The following is a 14,641-nucleotide window of genomic DNA, read 5'->3' as shown; positions in this document are numbered from 1 at the left end:
TGTGTGTGTGTGTGTGTGTGTGTGTGTGTGGAGAGAGAGAGAGAGTGAGAGACAGAGGGACACACACACTGGCCAGATTTCACTCAGACACTGAGATCCTCCAGTAGAACCTGAACAATAGTGAGAGCAGAACAACAATGCTTCACTTGAAACCTGGCCCACTACAGACCAGGACCCCCTCAGTCTTGACCCACTACATATGAGAACCCCCTTAAATGTAACTCATTACAGACCAGGACCTTCTTAAACCAAACCAACTATAGACAAGGAACCCCCTCAGACTTAACCCATTACAGTCCAAGACCTCCTCAATTCAATTCAGTTATCTGAGAAGCTTCTTCAGTTCTAACAGTTGATGTAAAGTCCCATTTCACCTCACTTCACTATTTCACCTCAAGTTGGCCTGTGATCATGATGGTCATGTGAGCCATTAGGGTTACATGGATGCGGCAGTTTAATCATCTGGATAACCCTCTAATGTATCCACCACCCCCTCAAGTGTCCTCACAAGGACAGCTACAGAAACGTGTGTGTGTGTGTGTGTGTGTGTGTGTGTGTGTGTGTGTGTGTGTGTGTGTGTGTGTGTGTGTGTGTGTGTGTGTGTGTGTGTGTGTGTGTGTGTGTGTGTGTGTGTGGTATTTGGCTATCAAAGGTTCTTCTGTCTGAAAATGTCTTTCTTTGTAAATGGAGACTTGGCTGAAGGGCTGAAGAGGCTTTTTAAAGCAGCACTGCTTCTTTCAGCCTCTGCTGCAGCTTTGAAACACTGTAAGGTCAGATTTACATGTTTATAGAGCCTCCATCCATTAATCAGTCCACCTATCCTTTCTTTTATTCATCTCTCCATCTTCTGTCTTTCTAACAGCATCCCACAGGAGAGAGGACGACCTGAAATAGAAAGGAGCTGTAGGAAGCACATTGTACTCTAAACACAGGCATATATCTGGGAATTAGTTTGAGCCACTTTAACCCAAAGTGTGGGCATCAGAACCACTAGAAACCAGCAGAGACAGAAACTGATTGAAACTGTCACTAAAAGCCCAAATAAACCCTCACAGATGTCAATTCACACTCAGTTATTTATCTATACAAGTTGCACATAGCGACTTATCATGTGTAACCCACATGTGCTTAATCAGAAGTACCTGCCTATTATATTCACGGTATTCATTCGTTTTGTCTTTAAGGATTTGCTAGCTTAACATAGCTATTAGCTTAGCTCCTTATATTCCTTCCACCTGCAGGAATATACAGAAACTGTCACTGCCTATATCTCAAAGTGTACTGATGACGTCACAGCGACCAAGACTATCACTGTCTGGGCCAACCAGAAACCATGGCTCACAGGTGAGGTCTACAGGCTTCTGAGGGTGAGAAATGTGACCTACAGAGTCAGGGATGAGGTGAGCCTAAAAATAGCAAGGGCAAACCTGTCACGTGACATCAGAGAGATGAAAAGGCAGTACTACAGGACCATTTTAATTTCCAGTGATTGCAATTTTCAACTGCCCTTCACTCAGCCCTCACACATCGGGACACAAGAGACTCATATGTTAGAATGCTGTTCATAGACTTCAGTTCAGCGTTCAACACGATCATTCCCCACCAACTCATTCACAAACTGGATCTGGTGGGGATCAGCACCTCACTTTATACACACATCCTAGGGGAGCCCCCGTATTCAGTGTTCTTATGCTGGAGGTGTTGCTGCCCACCCGTACTGGCTGCTGGATTTCCTGACAGGAAGACCGCAAATTTGCCAATGAACAACTGTGGTAGGTCACATCAGCAACAACAGTTGTTCATTGCAGTTTTTTTCCAACTCAGGAGCATTGCTAAACTCAAAAATGTCATCTAAAGACCTGGAAACAGTTATCCATGCCTTCATATCATAGTCTTGGCTACTGTAACTCTCTCTATTTAGGCATTTGTAAGTGAGGCCTGTCCCGCTTGCAACTCATTCAAAATGCAGCCGCGAGGATCCTGACGGGGACCAGAAAGAGAGAGAATATTACTCCGATACTCTCCATGGCTCCATGGCTTGGCTCCTGGTTACATTTCAGATCTCCTTAGCCTGCACCTACCCACTATAACTCTGTGTTCCTCCAGCACACAGTTCCACACTCCCAGTTAAAATCTAGAGGTGACAGGGCTTTCTCCAATGCCGCTCCGAGACTCTGGAACAGTCTTCCCTCTTTTATAAAGTCCTCTTCCTATTTGGAAATCTGCAAAACAAATTTGAAGACCTACGTATTTTCAAAGGCTTTTGTATCTCTGTACCACTTTTATTCAGTTTTAGCTATTCCAGTGTTTTATCTCATTGGATGATATATGCATGTGTATACGTATACATATACTTTAAGTTCACGTATGTGTGCTTGTGTGTGAATGTGTACACTTTTGTATATGTATGTGCGTGTACATATATATTTCTACAAACAAGTTTATATAAGAGTCTGCTTCTGCGTGTGTGTGTATATGGATGTCTCACATACATTTTTACAATGTTTTTTTTTATCTTATCTATTTTAATTCTTTTTTCATCTGATTATATTATCCCTCTGTTCAGCGCTTTGGGCGACACTTAATGTCTTTTAAATGTGGTGGCTGAGTGGTGCAGGGACAACAACCTTTCCCTGGATGTGGAGAAGACTAAGGAGATCATCATAGACTTCAGGAGAGTTTACACTCTGCACACCCCACTAACCATTAATGGTGCTGCTTTGGAGAGGGTAAGCAGCACCAACTTCCTGGGTGTGCACATCTCAGAAGATCTCTCCTGGTCAAAGAACACGGCATCACTGGTCAGTAAAGCACAACAACAACTCTAGTCCCTTCACAGAATAAAGAGCCTCCGGGCTAGAACCAGCAGACAGAGAGACAACTTCAACCATCAGGCTGTCAGGATGCTGAAAATTCTCTCCTGCTCTATCCCTTTTGAATGGCCACTCCCGAGAACCCTCAATGTCTAGATGTATTTAAAATTAAGAGGTGGACACCAGCACCAGAGGTGAGGCTGGATAAGCGGACCATCCTCTGAATGCTAGGCCCTTTATGTATGTGATCATTTTTTGCTTTTTTGCTGTTTTCTTTCCACGCAGAGTGTACAGTGGACGCTAATGTTTTGTCACTTTTTTGGAATCAAACTAAAAGTAATGTCAGTACTTCCAAGCTTTTCATGCTTTTGCAAAGATGCTTTCTTTCATTATCAGTAGTTCTCATCGCACTGATTTATGTTCAAGGGGTCTCCTTTCTCATAAGTTTAATTCTATTTACTACCATAATGCTGTTAAATTGGGGTGCAACATCCTCATAACTTGACAGACTGGCAGCTGCAGTCACGGAGAAACTTGTGTATCTCTGTTCGGGAATGGCAGATTGAGCGGGGATGCTGAGAGGTTCAGGGTTTACGTTACAAAACCACTGAGAGCCTATTCTTCAAAAAGTGTGCACTTTTTCAGTAAGTTAAATGTGTTTGTAAGCTAATCCATAACTAAGGTCCTTAGCTAGGTCATGAGACCTAGCTAGCTATCCAAAATCTTCACTCATTGTAATAACTCCAAAACAAACTGATGAAAACAGTACAAATGTACTGAGTACCACAAAAGTACCACATGATATGCTGTCAGTGAAAGCTGCAGCTGTTTCATTGATAAAGTTAAAGACAAAAAGTCAAAGGGATTAATCATCAATGTAACTATGTTACTATATATCAGCATTAACAGTACCTCAGTTTAGTGTTTCAGAAAGCTCCTGATCTCAGACCTGCAGAGCTTCTGTTTTAAACACTGAATGTAGTCGCATGAAGAGCACATGAGATTTTCTCTGACACAATTAAATAAAACCTGATGAAGGTCAAAGGTTGTCACTTGTATGGTGCGCTCAAAACTTGTGATCTGGAATTATATCACTGTTTTTTACCAAAGCCTGCCCTGGTCCCATGTCTCTGTGTTTCCCCCTTAGTCTGTGTCTGTAAGTCCATTCTGTGCATTTCAATGTTTTACTTTGAAAGTCTGTGTCTCAGGTTAATGTATTCTGTTTTGTTTCCCTCAGTCTCGTCAGGTTTGATTTCCTTGTTACGGCCTTTTGCATTTAAGCCCTGTGTTCTGTGCTTAGTTTCGGGTCGTCGGTGTCTCATCCCTGGAACTGGAAGCTGTTTTTCTTCGTGTCTCAGTTTATCATTCCTCAGTTTAGTGTAATATTTTGTATCGCCGTTAAGTCTGCAATAAAGCAGTTTTTTTGAGTTTAGTTCTGCTTCTGTGAGTCTGCACTTGGGTCTTTTCCTGTCTGCACATAGCAATTATGTGGCATGTAGTGGGTATTGGATTAGGTCTTATTTGGTAAATAAAACTTTCTGTCAGCCTTCTCAGTTCCGAATCATCTTCTGCTTCTCTGTCATGCGCCGTCCCACATGGCTCAATTTTAGGGCCACTGCTGCTTTTACTGTATTTATTGCCTCTGGTTCCATCCATGGGATCTCTTTTCATTGTTATGCTGATGACTGCTAAATTTATTTTTCCACCAAAGCAAAAGTTTAGCATCTCCATAAAACCTCTCTTGACATCTAGATGACATTAAAGCTTGGTTGGGTTTAACTTTTTAATTTAATTTTAATGAGGAGAGCACAAGGACAGACATAAAGAGGACAGATCAGGAGGGTCTGGTTGCTTGGCCAAAAGTAATACGTTTCAAACAAAAGGGGGAGACATAGAAGGGGGAGACACCACAGGAGGATTGGAGGACTGATGACACATGTGGTTTAAAGACTGTGATTTCCTTGAAGTTACCTCTGGCATCCACCACCAGGTTTGGATAGTCTAGTGGGGGACATAATTATTTTGTCTCCTGCTGAAATTTTGTTCACTCACAAAGTAATACATAGTCTCTAATTTTTTGGTAATTACATTTTAATGGAGAGAGGCAGGATATCAGCCACAAATTCTTAAAAAAAAAAACTAATTACATGCTTCTCTGGTGTCCTGGATTGTGGATTACCTGACAGGAAGACCACAACATGTGTGTCTTCCACATTGTGGATCTGACAAGGTAATCAGTAACACAGGGGCACCACAAGGGACCGTCCTCTCCCCCTTCCTCTTCACTCTCTACACCACAGACTTAAGCCACTGCACAGAGAAATTCCATCTTCAGAGGTTTTCCGATGACTCTGTGGTGGTTGGATGCATCAGCAATGGTGATGAGTAAGAGTACCAGGCTGTGGTTGACTCCTTTGTCACGTGGTGCGAGCAGAATCATCTGTAGCTCAATGTGGCAAAGACCAAGGAATTGATTGTGGACTTTAGGAAGACCAGGAAAACCTTGACCCCTGTTTCAATTCACGGGGTCAATGCAGACATTGTGAAGGACTATAAATATTTTGGAGTATACAGATAATAAACTGGACTGGGTTAAAAACACCACTGCGTTTTACAGGAAGGGCCAGAGTCGTCTCTATTTTCTGAGGCAGCTGAGGTCCTTCAACATCTGTCAGACAATGTTCCGGATTTTCTATGAGTCTGTTGTGGCCAGTGCTGTCCTCTATGCTGTTGCATGCTGGGGCAGGAGGTTCATGGTTGCAGATGCCAACAGACTAAATAAACAGATCCGTAATGTTGTGGGGATGGAGCTGGACTGCCTTAGGTTGATGTCAGAGAGGCAGATGTCATTCAAGATAAAGACAATGTAGGATAATACCTGCCATCCACTCCATGACATGCTGGCTAGCCACAGGAGCACGTTCAGTGAGAGACTAAGATTACCAAAAAGCACCACTGAACGACACAGGAAATCATTCCTGCCCGTGGCCATCTCCCTGTACAACTCCTCCATCTAATACACTGTAAACACTGCAATAGTTACGCCCTTTTTGCACACGCTGTTTCTACTCAGTAATATTCCGGTCAATATTACTGATATTTATTATATGTATTTTTTATCTGTCAATCCTTGATATTTATTATTGAGTGATTTGTTTATATTGTGCTATTTCTTAAATTTGTAAATCTGTAACATATTGTATGTTTAAATAGTTTAGTCTGTTTCTGTTACTGTATTGGAGCAACTGCAACCCACATAATTTCATTAGGATTAATAAAGTATTCTGATTCTGTTTCTGATTCCCTCACAGGAGAAAGCTTAGTGGGTGAGCAGGCAGCCACATGCCACATAGTCAGAATTCAGCAGCCTGGGTTTGAGTCTGACCTAAAGTCCTTTGCTGCATATCTTGTACCAAAAACATAATATTCGGAAGGCTCCTGGAGTCACAGGAGCACACAAACTCTGCCACTATGACAAGGTGTTTTGTTTTGCTTTTAAATTTTGTTATTTTTCTTATATCGTAGGGTCTTTACCTTATAATATGAAACACATTGAAGCGAATGCTGTTATGAATTGAGGCTATTTCAGCTTTGGTAAACTCTACTGCTATCTGTATTTTCAATAGTCCTCATTAGATGTTTCCTGTGTATCAGACCTTTCTCCACATTCTCTCTCAGAAAACTGTCCCTCTTCTGTCTCATTGTGAGGTTACATGTCAACTCCTGGAGCTAGATGTTGGGGCTAACTTGTGTGTCACAGGACAAAAGCAGACTGACCTTATAAGGATGTGTGTTCTTTTCATTAAGGTGAAGAATTCAGACTGTTATTAGTCTCCTGGATTACTGCTAACTGATCTTTAAAGTTCAGGTGGATGACAGAGAGCCAGCACAGCAATAAGTCTCACCTCTCAGATCGCCATCAGCAGGATGAATTACAGGCATACCAGACAGGATCACTACATGAAACTGATCCCAGATCAGCTGATATCAACCCGAAGCACACTGTGTCTGTCTGCGTCAATTCATCCAACCTGAAAGTCATGTTCAAAACACAAGCTGCATCAGTAACACACATTAGCATAGACACAGGTTGATATGAGCTACTCAGTGAAGGTGACCTCTGACCTTTTACATGTGTCATCATCACTGCAGCATTTGTGTGAAAATAAGTTTTGAATAGTGCATCCTCCGAGAGGCCAAGACGCTTTCACCACATCTGAATAAATTCCCTGAGGATGTTCCTGAGGTAGTTTATTCAAGAAAGAAAGCTCTATTGTCATATAATTTGCTGTGTGATTATCCATTAATATTGGATTGTGGGTAATTTTGTGTGGTTTGATCCAAAAAGGCTTGTGTGGACATTTGAACTGACCTCTGTTCTAAAACACATCTGATCTTTCTGATTCAGTCTTTGTGCACACGTTTCTCTGTAAACAAGCAGACAAAAGATTCAAATGTCACAATGACAGTTTTTTAAGGCAGTTTGTGTTTTCACGCTGCAACAAATACAAATGTCCGAAACATCACATCGTTGACGGAGGATGCCATGATAACAACTCTTCATAATAACAGCTAACAGCTCTTCATACAACCTTCACACATTCAATTCAATTCAGTTTTATTTATATGGCGCCAAATCACAGCAACAGTCACCTCAAGGCGCTTCATATTGTACAGTAGATCCAACAATAATAGATACAGAGAAAAAACCAACAATCATATTACCCCCTGTGAGCAAGCACTTTGGTGACAGTGGAAAGGAAAAACTCCCTTTGAACAGGAAGAAACCTCCAGCAGAACCAGACTCAGGGAGGGGCGGGGCCATCTGCTGCGACTGGTTGGTGTGAGAGAAGGAAGACAGGATAAAAGACATGCTGTGGAAGAGAGAGAGAGATTAAGAGGTATGAGTCAGTGCAGAGAGGTCTATTAACACATAGTGAGTGAGAAAGGTGACTGGAAAGGAAAAACTCAATGCATCATGGGAATCCCTGGCAGCCTACGTCTATTGCAGCATAACTAAGGGAGGATTCAGGGTCACCTGCTCCAGCCCTAACTATATGCTTTAGCAAAAAGGAAAGTTTTAGCCTAATCTTGAAAGTAGAGATAGTGTCTGTCTCCCAAATCCAAACTGGAAGCTGGTTCCACAGAAGAGGGGCCTGAAAACTGAAGGCTCTCCCTCCCATTCTACTTTTAAATACTCTAGGAACAACAAGTAGGCCTGCAGAGTGAGAGCGAAGTGCTCTAATAGGGTGATATGGTACTACAAGGTCATTAAGATAAGATGGGGCCTGATTATTTAAGACCTTGTATGTGAGGAGCAGGATTTTGAATTCAATTCTGGATTTAACAGGAAGCCAATGAAGGGAAGCCAAAACAGGAGAAATATGCTCTCTCTTTCTAGTCCCTGTCAGTACTCTTGCTGCAGCATTTTGGATTAGCTGAAGGCTTTTCAGGGAGTTTTTTGGACATCCTGATAATAATGAATTACAGTAGTCCAGCCTGGAAGTAATAAATGCATGAACTAGTTTTTCAGCGTCACTCTGAGACAGGATATTTCTAATTTTAGAGATGTTGCGCAAATGGAAGAACGCAGTCTTACATATTTGTTTAATATGTGCATTGAAGGACATGTCCTGGTCAAAAGTGACTCCAATGTTCCTCACAGTGTTACTGGTGGCCAAGGTAATGCCATCCAGAGTAAGAATCTGGTTAGATACCATATTTCTAGGCTTTTCAGGGCCGAGTACAATAACCTCAGTTTTATCTGAATTAAGAAGCAGAAAGTTAGCGGCCATCCAGGTCTTTATGTCTTTAAGACATTCCTGCAGTTTAACTAATTGGTGTGTGTTATCTGGCTTCATGGACAGATAGAGCTGGGTGTCATCTGCATAGCAGTGAAAATGTATGCTATGTCTTCTAATGATGCTGCCTAAGGGAAGCATGTATAATGTAAACAGAATTGGTCCTAGCACCGAACTCTGTAGAACTCCATAATTAACCTCAGTGTGTGAAGAGGACTCTCCATTTACATGTACAAACTGGAGTCTGTTAGATAGAGATGATACAAACCACGGCAGCGCAGTACCTGTAATACCTGCAGCATGTTCTAATCGCTCTAATAGGATATTATGGTCGACAGTATCGAATGCTGCACTAAGGTCTAGCAGGACAAGCACAGAGATGAGTCCACTTTCAGAGGCCATAAGAAGATCATTTGTAACCTTCACTAAAGCTGTTTCTGTGCTGTGATGAGCTCTGAAACCTGACTGAAACTCTTCAAATAAACCATTCCTCTGCAGATGATCTGTTAGCTGTTTGACAACTACTCTTTCAAGGATTTTTGATATGAAAGGAAGGTTGGAGATTGGCCTATAATTACAGTGGGGCAAAAAAGTATTTAGTCAGCCACCGATTGTGCAAGTTCCCCCACTTAAAATGATGACAGAGGTCAGTAATTTGCACCAGAGGTACACTTCAACTGTTAGAGACAGAATGTGAAAAAAAAATCCATGAATTCACATGGTAGGATTTGTAAAGAATTTATTCGTAAATCAGGGTGGAAAATAAGTATTTGGTCACCTCAAACAAGGAAAATCTCTGGCTCTCACAGACCTGTAACGTCTTCTGTAAGAAGCTTTTCTGTCCCTCACTCGTTACCTGTATGAATGGCACCTGTTTGAACTCATCATCTGTATAAAAGACACCTGTCCACAGCCTCAAACAGTCAGACTCCAAACTCCGCCATGGCCAAGACCAAAGAGCTTTCGAAGGACACCAGGAAAAGTATTGTAGACCTGCACCAGACTGGGAAGAGTGAATCTACAATAGGCAAGCAGCTTGGTGTGAAAAAATCAACTGTGGGAGCAATCATCAGAAAATGGAAGACATACAAGACCACTGATAATCTCCCTCGATCTGGGGCTCCACGCAAGATCTCATCCCGTGGGGTCAAAATGATCATGAGAACGGTGAGCAAAGATCCCAGAACCACACGGGGGGACCTGGTGAATGACCTGCAGAGAGCTGGGACCAAAGTAACAAAGGTCACCATCAGTAACACACTACAACGGCAGGGAATCAAATCCCGCAGTGCCAGACGTGTTCCGCTGCTGAAGCCAGTGCATGTCCAGGCCCGTCTGAAGTTTGCCAGAGAGCACATGGATGATACAGCAGAGGATTGGGAGAATGTCATGTGGTCAGATGAAACCAAAGTAGAACTTTTTGGTATAAACTCAACTCGTCGTGTTTGGAGGACGAAGAATACTGAGTTGCATCCCAAGAACACCATACCTACTGTGAAGCATGGGGGTGGAAACATCATGCTATGGGGCTGTTTTTCTGCCAAGGGGACAGGACGACTGATCCGTGTTAAGGACAGAATGAATGGGGCCATGTATCGTGAGATTTTGAGCCAAAACCTCCTTCCATCAGTGAGAACTTTGAAGATGAAACGAGGCTGGGTCTTCCAACATGACAATGATCCAAAACACACCGCCCGGGCAACAAAGGAGTGGCTCCGTAAGAAGCATTTGAAAGTCCTGGAGTGGCCTAGCCAGTCTCCAGACCTCAACCCCATAGAAAATCTGTGGCGGGAGTTGAAAGTCCGTGTTGCTCGGCGACAGCCCCAAAACATCACTGCTCTCGAGAAGATCTGCATGGAGGAATGGGCCAAAATACCAGCTACTGTGTGTGCAAACCTGGTAAAGACCTATAGTAAACGTTTGACCTCTGTTATTGCCAACAAAGGTTATGTTACAAAGTATTGAGTTGTATTTTTGTTATTGACCAAATACTTATTTTCCACCCTGATTTACGAATAAATTCTTTACAAATCCTACCATGTGGATTCATGGATTTTTTTTTCACATTCTGTCTCTCACAGTTGAAGTGTACCTCTGGTGCAAATTACTGACCTCTGTCATCATTTTAAGTGGGGGAACTTGCACAATCGGTGGCTGACTAAATACTTTTTTGCCCCACTGTAGCTAAGACTGCTGGGTCTAGAGATGCTTTTTGAGTAAAGGTTTAACAACAGCCAGCTTGAAGGCCTGTGGTACATAGCCAATTATTAGAGATAGGTTGATCATATTTAAGATTGAAGCATTAATTAATGGCAGGACTTCTTTGAGCAGTTTTGTAGGAATGGGGTCTAAAAGACACGTTGATGGTTTGGAGGAAGTAATTACTGAAGTTAACTCAGAAAGATCGATTGGAGAAAAAGACTCTAAGTGAATATCAGTGGTACTAAGAGTAGCTGTAGATAATATTACATCTGTGGAATGATTATTGGTAATTTTTTTCTCTAATGATTAAAATTTTATTTGTGAAGAAGTTCATGAAGTCATTACTAGTTAACGTTAAAGGGATTGTTGGCTCAAAAGAGCTCTGACTTTTTGTCAGCCTGGCTACAGTGCTGAAGAGAAACCTGGGGTTGTTCTTATTTTCTTCAATCAGTGATGAATAGTAAGATGTTCTGGCTTTGCGGAGGGCTTTCTTATAAAGCAGCAAACTATTTCTCCAGGCTAAATGATGATCCTCTAAATTTGTGACACACCATTTCCTCTCCAGATTACGAGTCATCTGCTCTAGGCTACGTGTTTGAGAATTATACCACGGAGTCAGGTACTTCTTCTTTTTTTTGACATTAAAGTTTTTATTGATTTTGTAGTTTTTTTGGAAACGTATACTTAAACCTGTGTAATAGGGAAAGAAAGAAAAAACAACAAACAAACAAACAAACAAAAAACACAAGAAAACTGCTGGTGTGCACCCGTCCCCCGTCCCCTTAAAAATCTAAGAGAAAGGAAAGAGAAACTAACAGCGGGTTCCAAGAGAAGAAACACAGAAACGGGCAAATAAAAATGATGGTAAAGTAACATTATTAACAACGTATTTGGACCGGTGGTCACAGTTAATAATCATTGAGATTATGATATTAGGGTCATGATTTTCTGTTTGCTTCAGATAGCTCCAAAAGTAGTCCCAATGTTTATCTTTGTCTTCTGTATCATTTTTAAGTTTATTCAGCATGGACTCATAGGAAGCAGTCTCTGCCATTGCTCTGATCCAGTCTTTTAGCTCAGGACGTACTGTAGTCTTCCAGTGCCGAAGGATAATCCTTGATGCGGTTACTAGTCCAACCATAACAACCGTGAAAATATTATTATAAATTCTTGGAATATGAGAACGGTCTCCTAACAAACACAATTCAGGAGTTAAGGGCATTTCTAATCCTGACCAACCTTTTAAAAGTGTGATGACTTCCTTCCAAAAAGGAGCTATAAGGGAACATTCCCAAAAACAATGTAGGAAAGTCCCTGGCCTCAACTTTTGCATTTCCAACAGAGATTGTCAGGCATAAGCTTCATACGGTGTAATCTTGTTGGAGTATGATAATATCTATGCAAAATTTTATATTGTATGCATTTGCTCCTCGCCTCCTTAGCATAAATCCCATTTTCCGCCAAAATCTCCATCCATTTTTTGTTTGGAATTGGTGCATTTAAATCTTTCTGCCACAAAGTTTTAATATTCGAACATTCCCCATCTATTATCATTTACCAACCTATAAAAACATGATGCTGTGTGGCGCTCCTGAGGCATATTTATAAAATTTAGAACAAGATTTTCATGTCCCCTTCTGAACTTCGACGTCACACAGTGTCTAATTTGCAAATATCTCCAAAAATTTTCCTTCCTACCTCTAGTCATACCTCTTACGCAATGTGCACTACCACTGATCACTTGCTCGTTATATTGCACCTGCTCCCTTATATGGTATATATAATTTGTATATAACTTCTACATACCTGTGTTATTACATAACATTCCCTGTGTAGGCACCTCTTAAACTGTATTTTTTTTTCTCCTTCTAAAGGAACTTTAATGTTTTCATTCTATTCTATTCATCGGTCTTTCATGAGCAGCATTCAGAGCCAACAGATCATTATCAGATATTTAAATTAATACTTTTCTCATTTTCTAAGTAAATTCAAATTAAATTAATCACATAACAAGATGCTTTAACTCTTTAACTCAATGGAGCTCCGAAGGATCAGACAATTGATTCTGAACAGCTGTGAAGGGTTCACTGCACCACCTACTGGAGGTTTGCAGTCACTACACCAGAGTTTGAAAAATACACAAAAAATTGTCACATCAGCTTTAGTGTTTAAATTTTAAGTTTTACAGAGTAAATATGTCCATATGGAACAACTCCAGCAGTAAAATGAGGCCAGCACAAAATGATAAGGCTGCAGACTGCTCTAAACCCTAATTTCATCATTTTTTTTCTACTCTTGGACCTGTATGATGTCGTACAGAGGACACAGAAGATCCACCTGTTTTTTAAACCTCTATGTAAGGAGCAACCAACTGTCTTAAAAGCAGAGGTGCTAAAATTGCTTTTAACTGAGTGGACACAGCTATGCCCAATGTGAGATAAACTAGGACTATTTTGATCTGTGAATAATCAAAAGCTGCTCAAGAGAATATGTCGGTGAAAATGAGGAGAATCAGTCCCTTTCAGCATATGAGATGAGATGAGATGAGATGAGATGGCCTTTATTTGTCAGTTGCAGGTCTTTTGCCCACAACCGAGACCTTGCCGACCGTACATACAATACACAAACATCACATTGGGGAGACAGGTCAGGCTAGGTAGCGAGGAAAAAAACATCGAAATGTGTAACACAAAAGGATAATACAGGAATGCACAGATATCAACACACCATAACACAATAAACACAGACAAGCAACATGGGAAAGAGTTCCAGTGTGTACATCTGATCTGGGACCGCTGCAATCTTTCGACTGCGCCTCCAACTGACCCGATGTCCATGATTAAGCACTTTCTATGCTTCACTGTACATTTCAAATTTTTAAAAAGTATATATAGTTTCATTTTCTTTTGCGTAAACACCTCGTGACATCATTGTACAGCTGGTTAAGCTTTGATTAAGAATCCATGTAAGTATAAGACTTTAACTGAACAAACACACACATCCACACATGTGCAATAACACTAAGTGCAATAATCTTTTCTGGCATCGTTGTATTTTTACTCAGTTGTATATAGCATTCGTATTCTATTTTTATCTTATTGTATATTTTTTATTCTATTTTATTCTACTGTATATAGTATATTATTTTATTCTATTCTGTACAGCTGTGTACTGTATTTATTCTTATTGTATTCTAATTTTTGCGTCATAACTTTTGCACTGTCCACTTCCTGCTGTGACAAAACAAATTTCCCACGTGTGGGACTAATAAAGGTTATCTTATCTTATCTTATCTTATCTTATCTTATCATAAATAACTGCTGGATAACCGTATACAGGATACACATATATGCAGAGAAGTGTTCAAACGTTAACACAGCCTCGGTCCCATGATCACAGGTGCATAAAATCCAACACCTCCAGTCTGCCTTTACAGACATTTGTGAAAGAATAGCTTGTTCCAAAGAGCTAACTGAATTTAAGTGTAGCACTATAACAAGATGCTGCTGTTGCAACAAGTCGGTTCAGTTTCGTCCGTCCTAAATGTTCTGGGAACACCTGTAAGTGCTGTTATTGCAAAGTGGAACCATTTAGGACACAGCAGCTAAGCCATGATGTCTCAGACCACGTAAGTGGGTCACTGCATGCTGAGGCTCAAGTGTGTAAAGTCACAAACATTCCAAATCTCTTTTGTTATAGGTTCAGGTCCAGGTTTTTAGGTGAGAATAAACTGATCCTTAACAGTTTGTTTCATCCACAATACTCAAATCTGTGCCTGTCATAAACTTAACAGAGGTTCAATGAATACCAGAGGAATCACAAAGG

This window comes from Rhamphochromis sp. 'chilingali' (assembly GCF_963969265.1).
Source record: "Rhamphochromis sp. 'chilingali' genome assembly, chromosome: 17".
Taxonomy (NCBI): Eukaryota; Metazoa; Chordata; class Actinopteri; order Cichliformes; family Cichlidae; genus Rhamphochromis; species Rhamphochromis sp. 'chilingali'.
Note: the sequence above shows the minus strand (reverse complement) of the source record.